Genomic DNA, 14,704 nt, shown 5'->3' with positions numbered 1-14,704 from the left:
GTACAGAAATTAAGTCTGCTCATGTAAAATACACAGTAAGATAAATAATAAATTAGGGCCTAAAAGAAAGGTATAGAATATTCTAGTCCTTTAGGAAAACCATCCTATAATGCCTGGAAAGTATTGTCTACTTTACATATATCTACACAGTCTCATTCATTTCTTACCCAAATGTGGTACTGACCCAGTGGTGTGTGCCCCATTGACATTCCTGGTGTCTCAATCTAGCCCGACCCACAGGACCCCAAGCGGTCCTGTAGTGAGGCTGTCAGCACCCTGGGGGACTGATTCCTAGGCTCCCAGGCTCATGCTGCCTTGGGACACAAGAGGCTGAGTGTCCACACCAGGATGAGCCAGATTCATCTTCCGTGAGCGCGCCTGATGGACAAGCTGTCTGAACTGACTCAGAGTAAACTTCTCCCCGTGGCCAGTGCAGAAGTAGAGATCTGAGAGGAACCCACGGAACATCCCAGAACAGATTCCGGATGTCAGGGAGAGAGCTAGCAGAGGAGTGAAGGTTTTACAGCCCAGCTCTGGAGGTCCACATTATGAATCTCCAGCAGGGGACGGCTAGACGTCAAGTGTGGACAGCTGGCCCACACTCAAAGCAGACGTCAGAGTGTGGACGAACCACCACCATGGTCGGTGATGGAGACGCTGTCCCTGTGTCTCCGTGGCTGCAGACCTCCCCTATCCTTCATATCCCAGCTAAGGCAGCTTTAGTGAAGGTCCCAGGGCATCACATGACTTTCCTACCAAGAGATCCTGCATTTGTAGTGGGTTCCCACGTTGCGTGCAAAGCTTGGGAATCCCAAGACCTCACTTCTGACACCAACTGCATGTGGGAGTCCCTAAGATCACCCTTCAGTTTCATAATTCAGGGCTCACAGAATTCAGAAAAGCCATTTTACTTGTGGTCACAACTGCTGCAGTGTTCAGCAAAGGGCAGAGTCCGGGAGAGACCAGGCATGACCAGGTGCACGCACCCCACCGCCCCTCCCAAGGGAGTCGGGTGGACAGCACTTACTTCTTCCAGCACTGATGTGACCACATGCTCAGAAATACTGCCAAGCAAAGAAGCTCACCCAGCCTTGACGTCCAGAGTTTTTATCGGGGTTCAGGCCACGTGGACTTGGCTGACTACACAAAAGATTGATTTCAACCTGCAACCTCTCCAGAGGCTGAGTCCAAGGCCCCCTCAGAAGTCACACTGTCAGCACAGACCATCATTGTGGCTCCAGGAAAACACTTTTGGGCAGGATATTCCAAAGGTGACTCTCAGAGCGAGTCAAATCAGGCAAGGTTAATCCCTGACTGCTCGATGTTATAGGAGAAGGCGATGGCACCCCACTCCAGTACTTTTGCCTAGAAAATCCCATGGATGGAGGAGCCTGGTGGGCTGCCGTCTATGGGGTCGCACAGAGTCGGACACGACTGAAGCGACATAGCAGCAGCAGCAGCAGCTCAATGTTATAATGAATCGCCACAAAGGCAGGGGCTTCAAGCGTTGCAAATGATCCTGTTTCAGTTCAGTGGGTCAGAGTTCCGAGATGAGTCTCACCGGGCAAAAATCAAGGTGTCAGCAGAGGGAAGGTTCCTCCTGGAGGCCCCAGGGGAGAATCCACGCCTTGCCGCTCCCACCCCCTGGAGAAGCTCGCACTCCTTGGCTCCGGGCTGCATGGCTCCAATCTTTTGCTCCCATCACCACACCTTGTCTGTGATCAAAGATCCATCTGCCTCCCTCTGAGAGGAACGTGTGTGATTACATTGGCGCACCTGGATAATCCAGGGTCACGCGCCCCACGTCAAGGGTCTTAATCTCACCCACAGAGTCCCTTTGGCCTTCATGAAGTAATGCTTGAAGATTCCAAGGATTAAGATCTGAACATTTTAGGAGGCTCTTTGCATCAACCACCATTCTCCCCAACACGCCCAGATCTTCCCTGGGCCACGCCTCTGCAGCCTTCTGATTTCAGCTTCAACTGTATCAATCAAAGGAGTATTTTTAGGATCCCTCTGTTGAAAGGGGCTCCGGCACCTCTCCCATCCACAGCTCCGCCCTTAGTAGCCCCTCCCTCCTCTTGCTGCTTTCCTTCATGGCAGTAACTGTAAATGCAGAGTATTTACCTATTTTATTTTCTCATACTCTCTGCCTCTGTATCGTTGGCTTCTGCTAGCCCAGCACCCAGCACCAAGCCTGGCACATAGTGTGAGCACAATAACTGTTTGTTATATGAATAGATGAGTTGGCAGTTTGTCTTTCAACGGACTCACAAAGCTTTCAGCTGACTTAGAGGCCCTGTGATAGCTCAGTCGATGGGGAGGAATTTGAGGCTGGAGAGTCCCGAAGTTGACTTGCGGATTTCTCTGTGATTTCTCTACTCTTAGCTTCCCTGAGCCTCCGTGGGCAGACAGTCCTCTTCATGTAACATATGCAGTGAACACCCACGACCCGCCCAGCACATCTGAAGCCTGCAGTCAACACTGGTTCCGGTCCCATGGGAGCAGCATCGGCACCACATGGGGCCTTCAAGAATTTCAAGGTTCTTGGGTCCCACCCAGACCCACTGGATCAGAAATGCTAGGGGTGGGCCTGGGGATCTTTAACATGCCCTCCAGGGGGTTCTTTGCATGCCCACGTGTCAGAACTCCTGGGGGCCATGTTAGCTCTCTGCACTGCACGTGTTTTTATCTGTTTGGCTGTTCTGGGACTGCGTTGCGTGCTGTAGCGGGGGTTGCTCTCAGGGCGTGGTGCGCCGGCCTCTTGCCACAGTGTCTTCTCTCATTGTGGAGCACAGGCTCTCGGCTCGCGGGCTCAGTACCTGCGGCCCCGGGGCTCTGGAGCACTCAGGCTTCAGTAGTTGGGGCCCGTGGGCTTAGCTGTTCCGCAGCAAGTGGGATCTTCCCAGACGAGGGCTCGAACTGTGTTTCCTACACTGGCAGGTGGATTCTTTACCACTGAGCCACCAGGGAAGCCCTGCATGTGTTAATACCTTCTGATCATGACATGGTGACTAACATGAATGTTCCTCCGGGTGTCCCTAAATCACCAAGCGAATTGCCTGGGGAGACTGACCGAACCCTGGGGACACTGAGAACCATGGAAGCAGAGGGACCACCCCATGGCCACACAGCTTGTCCCTGGCACAACCAGAGTCAGAGTCAGGACTGCCGTTCCCGACCCTCTCTTCTCTGCCCAGCACCCCCTCTCAGTGACGCTTGGGGGTGGAACAGATGCTTTGGGCGTTTTGACTTTTCTTACTTTGGTGGGTGTGCTGACTCTCAAAGCCCCCTGAGTGAAGGGAACCTGATTTCATGTGAGAAAGTGCAGACCTGGGGGTCAGACACGCAGCCTTTCAAGTGCCCGCTCCATCACCGCTGGCTGCGCGACCCCACCCCCGGGGCCGGGCTCCCATTCCCAGCTCGCGGCAGATGGGGACATTGGGGCAGCACCTGGCACCTGAAGGCCAAGGGGCCCAGGTCATCCTCACTGAGTGCCCGCTGCAGCCCCGGCATCCTCCTGGGACTCACTGGGCGCCCGCTGCAGCCCCGGAGTCCTCCTAGGTGCTCACTGGGTGCCCACTGCAGCCCTGGCTTCCCCCTAGGTGCTCACTGGGCACCCGCTGCCACCCCGGCATCCTCCCAGGTGCTCACTGGGCACCCACTGCAGCCCTGGCTTCCTCCTAGGTGCTGGGAGGGTAGAAGGGAAGGAGCAGACAGTCCAGGCCGGGGCCCACTGGATGCCATAGAGCACCTCCTACCCTTCCAGCTGAGAGAATCAAAACTGTCTCCAGTCAACCGTGTTAGGGGGTGAAGCTGCCCGTGGTTGAGAATCACGGGTCTGACCTCAATCAGGGACACCAAAACGAGGTGAAATAAGGTGGAACAAAGTGAAACAAGGTCACAGAACTGTAGGTATCTTTTAAACCCCCTAAGCTACTTATCCACATAGCTAGAATTCCAGGTAGATAGGCATAGAGACACAGATGTAGAAAGAGTTCTAGATACAGATAGGGATACAGAGGAACAGGGAGGTAGAGATAGATTCCTTCTGGCGCAGGTGGTGATTAGCGCTCTGAAGAAAAACAAACCAGGTCCAGGGGCTGACTTAGAACAGGGGTCAGGGCAGGCCTCTCTGATGAGGTGACTCTGGGCAGAGAGCACTGTGAAAGAGGGAATCGACACAGGGATGTCAGGGCACAGGGAGGGGAGGGAGTCATGCAAAGGCCCTGAGGCTGACTGTGCAAAATGAGCATGAATCCCAGTGAGAAGGCCAGTGTGCCTGGGCCAGAGGTGGCGATGCAGGGGCAGGTGATGAGGTCAGCGAGACGTCAGAGTCCCGGTCATATTTGGCCTTGGTGCCATTGTGACCATTTCGGGTTTTGCTCTGTGTGAAGAGGGACCCGTAGAGGATCTGATCTGAGCAGGGGAAGGATGTGATCTGACTTAGACCTTGAAAACCAGGCAAGAAGGGGTGTCAGGAGACTGTGGCGATGGTCCACACAAATGATGGTGGCAGCTTGGAGGTCAGAGAAATATCCAGCTTGGAATATAAAAGATCAAAGGATGGTTGGTTCTGGAGGTGATGGGGAAGAAGGGAGGGAGGGAGGGAGGGAAGGAGAAAGAGAGAGGGAAGGGAGGAGGGAGAGGGGAGCAACGGAGGGAAAGATACAAGGATGGACTTTTGGGCCAACGGACTTGGGTTCAAATGCCAGCCACACCGCTTCCTAGCTCTGTGACCTTAGGCAAGTAGCTTGCCCTCTCTGCGCCTCAGGTTCCACATCTGTAAAATGGCTTAATAGTATCACATCTGGCCTAGATGAGGAGGAGGGAAGCTTGTCACACAGCAGGCCCTCAATTAAAAGGGTCTTCCTTCAAAGGAGGGATTCTTGCTCCCTGCTCCTAATCTACCCTGCCAATTTCTCATGACACAGAGGTTTTAGGCAGTGGGCTCTGCAGCCAGCCAGAGCCAGTGCCCTCCCATGTGGAAATGAAACCTGAAATCTTAAGTGATACCAGACCCTGGGGCCTAATGACTATTGTCAAGAAAAGCTTTCTTTTTATTTTTTTGGCCATTCCACACATGGCTTGTGGGATCTCGGCTCCCCAGTGAGGAACTGAACCCAGGCCCAGCAGGGAAAGTCCTGGATCCTAACCCCTGGGCCAGCAGGGCACTCCCAATAAGAGCCTTTTAGAAAAACTTGCAAGCAGGAGCCAGGTTCTAAGGCCCCAGCCAGCTCTTAGAGCCAGCATTCCCTGCCCCCACCCCACCCCACCCCCACTCCCTGACAGCTGGTGTGGCCCCAGCCTGCTCCCAAAGCCGGGGGCTGAGGTTTGCTTTCTTTCAGCCCAGTAACAGCCCTGCCCCAAGGCCATCTCAGCACATTTCAGCAGGCTGGGCAGGTCGGAGCCCTCCCACAGCATCTGCTCAGAAACCCACCCATACACCCCCACCCGGCAGGCATGCCCCTGTCACACGGGATGGGGTACCTGCCCCGGGAAAGCCCGCTGCTCCGCAGACAGACGCTCTGCAGATACTTGGTACTGCTATGGAAACAGCCACAGTCACAGGGGCAGCTGGAGAGAATGTTTCAGAATCCTTAAAGGGCCTGGCAGCAGGGAGCAGGACCTGGAGATGAGCCTGGGGCGTCTGTCTGGGGCTTTTCAAGCCTTCTGCAACCTGGGACCCGCTGTCCCCACACCCTCTTTTTGGCAGAGGAGTCGCCTGCAGGGCGAGAAGGCTCCGGGCTCCCACCGCCCCTGGTTGTCCAGAACAAGGAGAACTTGCTCTCGGAATGAGATGCCAAGCCTTCTTACATAAATATCCAGACCTGAGGCTTCTTCTGAAAAATCAGAAGATCTGGGAACATGCAACCATACAGCGTGGGTGAGGGTGTCCTCTTTACCAGGGCATGGCCTCGCCCGGCAGCCACAGTGCCCACCCCTCCCTGCTGCCTCCCTGGCACTCAGCCTCCTTCCCCGCCCTCAGCCCCCTGCCCAGAGAGGCCTCTGGGGGGCTGTCCAGGTCAGAGGAGGAACTGAAGTGGGCTGGGGGCAGGATAAGATGCAGGAGGCTTTCTCAGTTGGAATCAACAGAACTCAGACAAGGAAGAGAGAGGGACATGCCGGTCTGCAGGTCTCGAGCTGGGAAGTTGTTGAGGTTGAGATGGGGTGGATGGAGATGGGGGACCCGGGGAGGAAGAGGAGGGCAAGGAGGTGTCCACGTGGTGTGTGTTGAGCCCCGACTGAAACACACAGGCCTGAACTCGAAGAGGCGGCGGTGCGTCATCCGGTCGTCAAAGCATTTTGAAATAAGCACCCCTGTTTGCATATCCGATCGGCAAAAAAAGTGAAAAAGATTACTAATAAAACAGAAAGCAGTTTAGCGGCTGCCAGGGGGTGGGGGTGGAGATAGGGAACAACTGCTAAACCGGTATGAGGCGTCCTCTGGAGAGACAGAAAGTTCTGGAACGACATCGTGGTGATGGCTGCCCAGTGTTGTGAATATAATGCCACGTGAACTGTTCACTTTCAAATGGTTAAAATGGTAGGTTTTATGTTATGTGCACACCATAATTTTTAAAAAGGCCTAACAACCAGTGATGGTGAGGGGTATGGGGACATAGGAGTAGAGCGTCAATCAACACAGGGCATCAGGAGAGCCGTGGGGTTGTTCATCTCATCATCTAAATGCTTGTACCCAAAAATCTTGTAGAAACTCCTGGGACATCAATATACATGTGCGAAGAGGTTCAAGATGGAGCTATTAATTCAAAACAAACAGGGACCTCCCTGGTGGCCCAGTGGCTCAGACTCCATGCTCCCAGTGCAGAAGGCCCAGGCTGATCCCTGGTCGGGGAACGAGATCCCGCATGCCGCAACTAAAGATCCCACATACCGCAACCAAGACCTGGCACAGCTGAAAATATGTGTGTATTTTAAAAATAAATAAACAGTAAAAACAAACGAACACACAAAAATCGATAACCATCTAAATGCCGCATTAGTTTTCTGTGAACGAGTTACCCCCATATGGCAGCTTAAAACCAGACTTCTTGTAGCCCCCGCCCACCTAGAGTCTCCAGGTTCTGTGGGTTAGACGTCCCTGCGTTATTGGGTTGGGTTCTCTGATCAAGGTATCAAGGCCAAAATCAAGCTGTCAGCCTCACCTAGAGATCACGGTCCTCTTATAAGCATACTTAGGTTGGTGGCAGAATTCATTTTCCTCGGGGTTTATAACTGAGGCCCCCTTTTCTTGCTGACCATTGTCCAGGAGTGGCTCTTCCACATGCCCCCCACCCCTCAACCATGGAGAATCTCCCCACAAGGGAGAACCCATTCCTTTTAGGGGCTCACCTGACTAGGTCAGCCCACCAAGGAGAACCTCCCTTTCCTGAAATCCACAGTACCAACCATATACACTCTACTCACAGGAGTGACACCCCGTCATATTTGTAGGTTCCTCCCATACTCAAGAGGAGGGCGTGGCAACCCACTCCAATATTCTTGCCTGGAGAGTCCCGTGGACACAGGAGCCTAATGGGGTCACAGAGAGTTGGACATGACTGAGCAACCACAGTAGCAGTAGCAGCGGACACTCAAGGAGAAGGAGCCATTTAAGGGTGGAGTCACCATGGGTCATCACAGAATTCTGTCTGCCACAGTCTCCATCAGTAGGAGATCACGTCAGTAAACCATTGTAGCTTCATGATCTCAAAAACTGGAAAGAATTTAAATAAAATGAGAACTATCTATATGTACTCATGGGGAACATCTTCCTTGATGCCCTGTTAAGTGAAAACAGCACATTGCAAAACTATATATATATTTTTTTCCTCTGTGTGTATATATAAATTTCTTATAGATGTGCAATTTCATCATACAATTTCATTTGATCAAAAACAGCCATGTATGCCTGTACATGTGTGTGTGTGTGTGTACATGTACAAAGAAAAATCTAGAAGAATACAGATGGTTGAGGGGCTCACCATTTATAGTTTGGTCTCTAAACTTTATTTCATACAGTTGCGTATTATTCAGAATTAGCTGCAGTGAGTATTATTTTTGTAGCTTAGAGAGATTAACACATGAATAAGAAAAAGCTCACAATTTAGTCACCAGTTGAATCACTGTGTTTTAAGGCACGGAAAGGAAAACGGGTCCGTGTCTCCCCCTGCCCCCCAGGCTTTTATGATATGACCATATTGGGAGTAATTTTCAAGCCAGACTCATTTTCTCATTATTTCTCATTTTGAAATACTCCTTAGTGACTCTTGAAGTTACTCATTACTAAGGGAGCACTCCCAGCAATCAGAGTAGGGAGAATTCAGAACCACACCCCTGTACAACGCTGGGGGACGGGAGCAAACACCTCAGGGCAGGCAGGTCGGAGTTTGAAGTGGGTTGTCTACACTGGAGGTAAGCAGCAGCCCATGAGATCTGAGTCAGGCTTAGAGTCAGAGCCAGCTGCTGATGGAAGGGCAGGGCAGCCACACAGGCCAGGCAGTCAGCAGGATTGGGGTACCGGGAAGAGGGGTGTCATGAGTCAGGCTCCATGCAGAAAGTAGAAACAGTTCAAAGTCTTTCCCGCAGAAAACAGCTTCACACGACACACTGGGTGATTACAAAGCCGACGGCGGGCTGGAGGAGCAGTCCCAGGCTCCACTGCGGCCGTGACCCCTCGACAGGGCAGAACAGGAGCTGCCGCACTCAGGAGAGCTGAGAAGCACAAAGCTGTGAGGGGACTGTTGAGTCAGAGCACCTTCAGCGCTGCAGCCCAGGAGTGAGCGCCTGCGGCTAGACACCCCCGGAGTTGGAGGCTGGACGCCAGCATCCCCATGACTCTGCTGGTCAAGGGAAAACAGGCCACAGAGAGACAGCACCCGCCTTCTTCCCGTCTTCCAAATCTCATGAGAACGCGTTGAACTGGCACAGCCAAACTCACACCCGGAGCCGGAGCTCCAAGAGAGCTTGGGAAATTCATTTTTAGCTTTTCCAAAAAAGTTAGAATGAACCCCAAGTACCCAGGGTCATTACCCAAGAGGGAAACTACAGCACCGGAGGGCAAGGATCCCTGTGGGGCCCTGGGAGACAGGGCAGAGTCCAGCTCCAGGGACCAACCACGCACTTGCAAGGCAGCGAGGAGAGCCCTGACATGGCCTCTAGTCATTTCTTGGATGAACCCTGTGGTCCTTAAACGAAGAAATAAGGATCAGGTTTCTCTGTTCTCAGTGTGGCTGCACAGATTAACTTCAGCTAAGCTCACACAGGGCTGGAGAGGGTGTGGAGAAAAGGGAACCCTCTTGCACTGTTGATGGGAATGAAAATTGTTACAGCCACTATGGAGAACAGTATAGAGATTCCTTAAAAATCAAACAAACAAAAAAACTAGGAATAGAATTACCATATGACCCAATAATCCCACTTCTGGGTACATACCCTGAGAAAACCATAACTGAAAGAGACGCATGTACCCCAATGTTCGTTGCAGCACTTTTTACAATAGCTAGGACATGGAAGTAACCTACATGCCCATCAACAGATGAATGGATACAGAAATAGTGGTACTTATATACAATGGACTATTCAGTTCAGAACAGTTGCTCAGTCGTGTCCGACTCTTTGCAACCCCTTGAATCGCAGCACGCCAGGCCTCCCTGTCCATCACCAACTCCCGGAGTTCACTCAGACTCATGTCCATCGAATCAGTGATGCCATCCAGCCATCTCATCCTCTGTCGTCCCCTTCTCCTCCTGCTGCCAGTCCCTCCAAGCATCAGAGTCTTTTCCAATGAGTCAACTCTTCGCATGAGGTGGCCAAAGTACTGGAGTTTCAGCTTTAGCAATGGACTATTACTCAGCTATAAAAAAGAATGCATTCGAGTCAGTCCTAATGAGGTGGATGAATCTAGAGCCTATTACACAGAGTGAAGTATATCAGAAAGAAAAAGACAAATATTATATATTAATGCATATGTATGGAATCTAGAAAGATGGTATTGATGAGCCTATTTGCAGGGCAGCAATGGAAACACAGACATAGGAACAGACCTGCAGACACAGTGGGGGAAGGAGTGGGTGGACAAATTGAGAGAACAGCATGGAAACATACACATTACCATATGTAAAGCAGACAGCCAGTGGGGATTTGCTGTATGACTCAGGGACTCACACTGGGGCTCTGTGACAACCTGGAGGGGTAGGATGGGGTGGAAGAAGGAAGGGGGGTTCAGGAGGGAGGGGACATATGTGTACCTGTGGCTGATTCATGTTGATGTATGGCAGAAACCAAAACAATATTGTAAAGCAATTATCCTCCAATTAAAATACAAAAACAAAGAAAAAAGGAAAGAGAAAAAAAATTTTTAATGACTATTCTGTATCAAGTGGCTGCCATTATTAGCTATGCACGGTGCTGAGGGCTTCATGCATTGTCCCATGTCAGATATTCTGCAGCAACCCTGTAAGATGGAGACTGTTATTGCTGTTGTTATTGTTAGTTAAGATTTTGTTTTTTATCTTTTTTTTTTTTTTTTTGGCTGTGCTGGGTCTTCACTGGGCTTCCCGGGTGGCTCAGATGGTAAAGAATCCGCCTACAATGCAGGAGACCTGGGTCTTCACTGTTGCACGGGGGCTGCTCTCTAGTGCCGTGCGCAGGCTTCTCACTGCAGTGGCTTCTCCTGGTGCAGAGCACAGGCTCTAGGCACATGGGCTTCGGTAGCTGAGGCACACAGGCTCCTGTGTTGCGGTCCGAGGGCTCTCAAGCCCAGGCTTCATAGTTGCGGCACACAGGCTAAGTTGCTCCGGAGCCTGCAGGATCGTCCCAGTTCAGGGATCAAAGCCATGTCTTCTGCACTGGCAGGCGGATTCTTTATCACTGAGCCACCATGGAAGCCCCTATTGATACTATCTAAAAGGTGATGAAACTGAGACTCAGAGGGGTTTTGTAACTTGGCCAAGGTCACACAGGAAGTGAATGACAGAACCAGGATTAGAACCCATATATTTAACTACAATATGACACTGGCTACCACGATTCCTCTTTGATGTTCTTTTTAAATAAGAAAACAAATCTGTACATCCTAAGTGCTGTTTGCTTGGAAGACAACTGTTCCCAAATATGGGATGGATGGGGATGTAAATAATAAAAGGAATCCTTCGTGGGGGAGGAGCTGGAATCTATAGGACTAAACAGTGTCTGTGCTCCTGTCAAAGCTAACATTCCGTTCTGCAAGCACACCTACTTCCCCCCATTAAAAAGCCACTGTAACTATAGCCTTGCTGGGATGACTTCCACCAGGCCAGGGTTTGGGGGAGGGAGGGATACTGCTTCTTGGAAGATGCTCTGTGATCATCCCTGAAGCAATCTACAGTATGGTCCCAGTGTTGCCATAGCAACTCCCCATCTGCGTTATTTCAATGAAACAGAGGAATCATCTTCCATGTCTAGGCTATTGTGGCTTTGAAAAGTGATTAGTTTATTCAACAAGTATTTAAAAGTGTCATGCAGGGGTGGCAAATTCAAATGCTTATAGGATCAGACTGATAACATAAAGGAGTTTGTTTAAAAGGCTGGCCAGGGGTTTAATCAGAGAGTTAGGGTCAGTAAGGCCCTGGAGAGCATGCACACGTCTCCATCTGTAATGGCAGCTATTTCAGTCCAGCCCCTCATCTCTCTGCTGGAATGTAATCCCAGCGTTACTGGATCTTCAGATTTGTTGAAAGTTGAGAGTTGGATTTTTATGTGAAATCTTTCCATTTTGAAACATTGGCAACCAATTCAAGATTTGGAGTTGGGCTTCTGAGTACTGTTGTGCAGATCATATGCTACAGAAGTCTGGGCTCACTCAGTTCAGTTCCGTCGCTCAGTTGTGTTCGATTCTTTGCAACCCCATGAATTGCAGCACGCCAGGCCTCCCTGTCCATCACCAACTCCTGGAGTTCACTCAAAGTCACATCCATCGAGTCAGTGATGCCATCAAGCCATCTCATCCTCTGTCGTCCCCTTCTCCTCCTGCCCCCAATCCCTCCCAACATCAGAGTCTTTTCCAATGAGTTAACTCTTCGCATGAGGTGGCCAAAGTACTGGAGTTTCAGCTTTGATGCTTCTTTGGAAGCATCATTCCTTCCAAAGAACACCCAGGACTGATCTCCTTTAGAATGAACTGGTTGGATCTCCTTGCAATCCAAGGGACTCTCAAGAGTCTTCTCCAACACTCCAGTTCAAAAGCATCAATTCTTCGGCACTCAGCTTTCTTCAAAATCCAACTCTCACATCCATACATGACCACTGGAAAAACCATAGCCTTGACTAGACAGACCTTTGTTGGCAAAGTAATGTCTCTGCTTTTGAATATGCTGTCTAGGTTGGTCATAACTTTCCTTCCAAGGAGTAAGCGTCTGGGCTCACTAGTCTTATGTAAATTCAGAGCAAACTGTGCAACTATATATGTGTAATCCCATCACATCAATGAGCCAGATCTAGCTTGTGGGTCACAGCTTGCCAGTTCCAACTGTCTAACCCAGCCTTAGAGGTTTGGCTAAGTTAATGATTGTCCAACTATCCAGTATAAGCCACAAAAAAAATGATGATGATAGTAGTATTCGGGAGCTTTCCAGGTGGCTTAGTGGTAAAGAATTCATCTGCCAATGCAGGAGACGCAGGTTCAATCCCCGGGTCAGGAAGATCCCCTGAAGGAGGAAATGGCAACCCTTCCAGTATTCCTGTTTGGAGAATCCCATGGACAGAGAAGCCTGGTGGGCTGCAGTCCGTGGGGTTGCAAAGAGTCGGAACATGACTGAGCACACACACATGCACGCATAGCAGTATCCAGTGACGTGAAAGAATGTTCACCATATATTGATGAGTGGAAAAAGCAAGTGACAAAAACATGAACAGAATGCAATCTCAATTTTTGAAAATAAAAATGTATGTGGGGAATACATTTATTATACATAATAAAAATGCTGCTTTAGAAAACCTGGAAGGATATACCCCCGTTTGGAATAAGAATTCTATCTTGAGGTTGAGTATTGGATCATTTTTATCCTCATCTTCTTTATCTCTACCTTTTAAATTATTTTATGATGGTGAGTATGTGCCTTCAGACTTCCCCAGTAGCTCAGCAGTAAAGAATCCCCCCTGCAATGCAGTTCGATCCCTGGGTCAGGAAGATCCTCTGGAGGAGGAAATGGCAATCCATTCCAGTATTCTAGCTTGAAAAATTCCATGGACAGAGGAGCCTGCTAGGCTGCAGTCCATGGGGTTGCAAAGAGTTGGACATGACTAAAGTGACTGAACACAGACAGACACATAGACATGATGGCGAGTAATACTTATACAGTGAAAAAATTTAAGTTCATTTCAAAATTTGTTTTTAAATGGCATCAAAGCTTTTTTCCTAGCAAAAGGGTGGAAAGTGGGGTTGTGGTCAAAAACAGGGGTTCCCAAACTCAAACATGTGGTCAAAAACAGGGGTTCCCAACCTCAAACATATATCAGCATTGACCTAAGGGCATGTTTAAATACAGACCGCACCCACCCACCCTGGGGGTACTAGGACTCAATAGGCCAACGACTGGGCTGTGGAGTCAGCCTTTCACCAATTCCCAGGTGATGCTCAAGTTCACAAGCTCATTCAGGGCCCGGACCACATCCACTAAGAACCAGTGGGAAAGAGCAAGACTAGTCTCTACCCTCTGAAAAGACCTTCTTATCAGGGTATCTAAGAATCCCTCCATCAACCTGCTAAAAATGCAGATTCTGGGATGATCCTCAAAGACAGTGACTCCTGGGGGGGGTGGTCTGAGTTGGGGCCTGGGAATCTGCATTTTACCAAATATGCTAGATGGTTCTGCGGTGGGTGCTGGGGGACACCCTTGAGAAGCACAGCGCCTCTTTGCAGTGCCAGCTCGTTTGGGTGATTCCCATTTACTGGTATGCAGTGGATTCCTGCTGTGTGCCCAGCACTGTGGCAGGAACTGGACAAATCCATATGCCACACCCTTACTTCCAGGGGCGGCCCTGGGGTCGGAAGGAACAAGCGCCCAGTGGAAGGCTTCTGCGGAGGCTGATGAGCTGGGGTGTAGGGAGACACGAGGCAGGGCCCCAGGCAGCGGGTGTCCTGGGTCTAGAGGGAGGCAGCCTGGATCAGGGCACTGGGAGTACGTGGGGATCTTGATCTTTCAAACCAATAATTCGTTCTCAACAGCAACCAGCTCCACTTCAGTTAGTGTTTGATCGTCAAACTCAAAATATGTACTGTTGGGGCACATGAAAAGGTGTTCAACATCGCTAATTATTAATGTTAGAGAAACACAAATAAAAACTGCAAGATATCCCCTCATACCAGTCTGAATGCCCATCATCAAAAAGCCTACAAATAACAAATGCTGGAGAGGGTGTGGAGAAAAGGGAACCCTCCTACACTGTTGGCAGGAATATAAACTGATCCAGCCACTATGGAAAACAGTACAGAATTTCCCAAAAAACCTAAAAATAAAACTACCATATGATCCAGCAATCCCATTCCTGAGATATATCAGGAGAAAACCATAATTTGAAAAGATACATGCGCCCCTATGTGCGTGGTAGTGCTATTCACAACAGCCAAGACATGGAAGCAACCTAAGTGTCCATCAACGGATGAAGAGATAAAGAAGATGTGGTACATATACATAATGGAATATCACTCAGCCGTAAAAAA

The sequence above is a fragment of the Bos mutus genome, chromosome 18 (genome assembly GCF_027580195.1).
Source record: "Bos mutus isolate GX-2022 chromosome 18, NWIPB_WYAK_1.1, whole genome shotgun sequence".
Lineage (NCBI taxonomy): Eukaryota > Metazoa > Chordata > Mammalia > Artiodactyla > Bovidae > Bos > Bos mutus.
The sequence above is the reverse complement of the archived record's forward strand: the minus strand, read 5'-3'. Positions refer to the sequence as shown.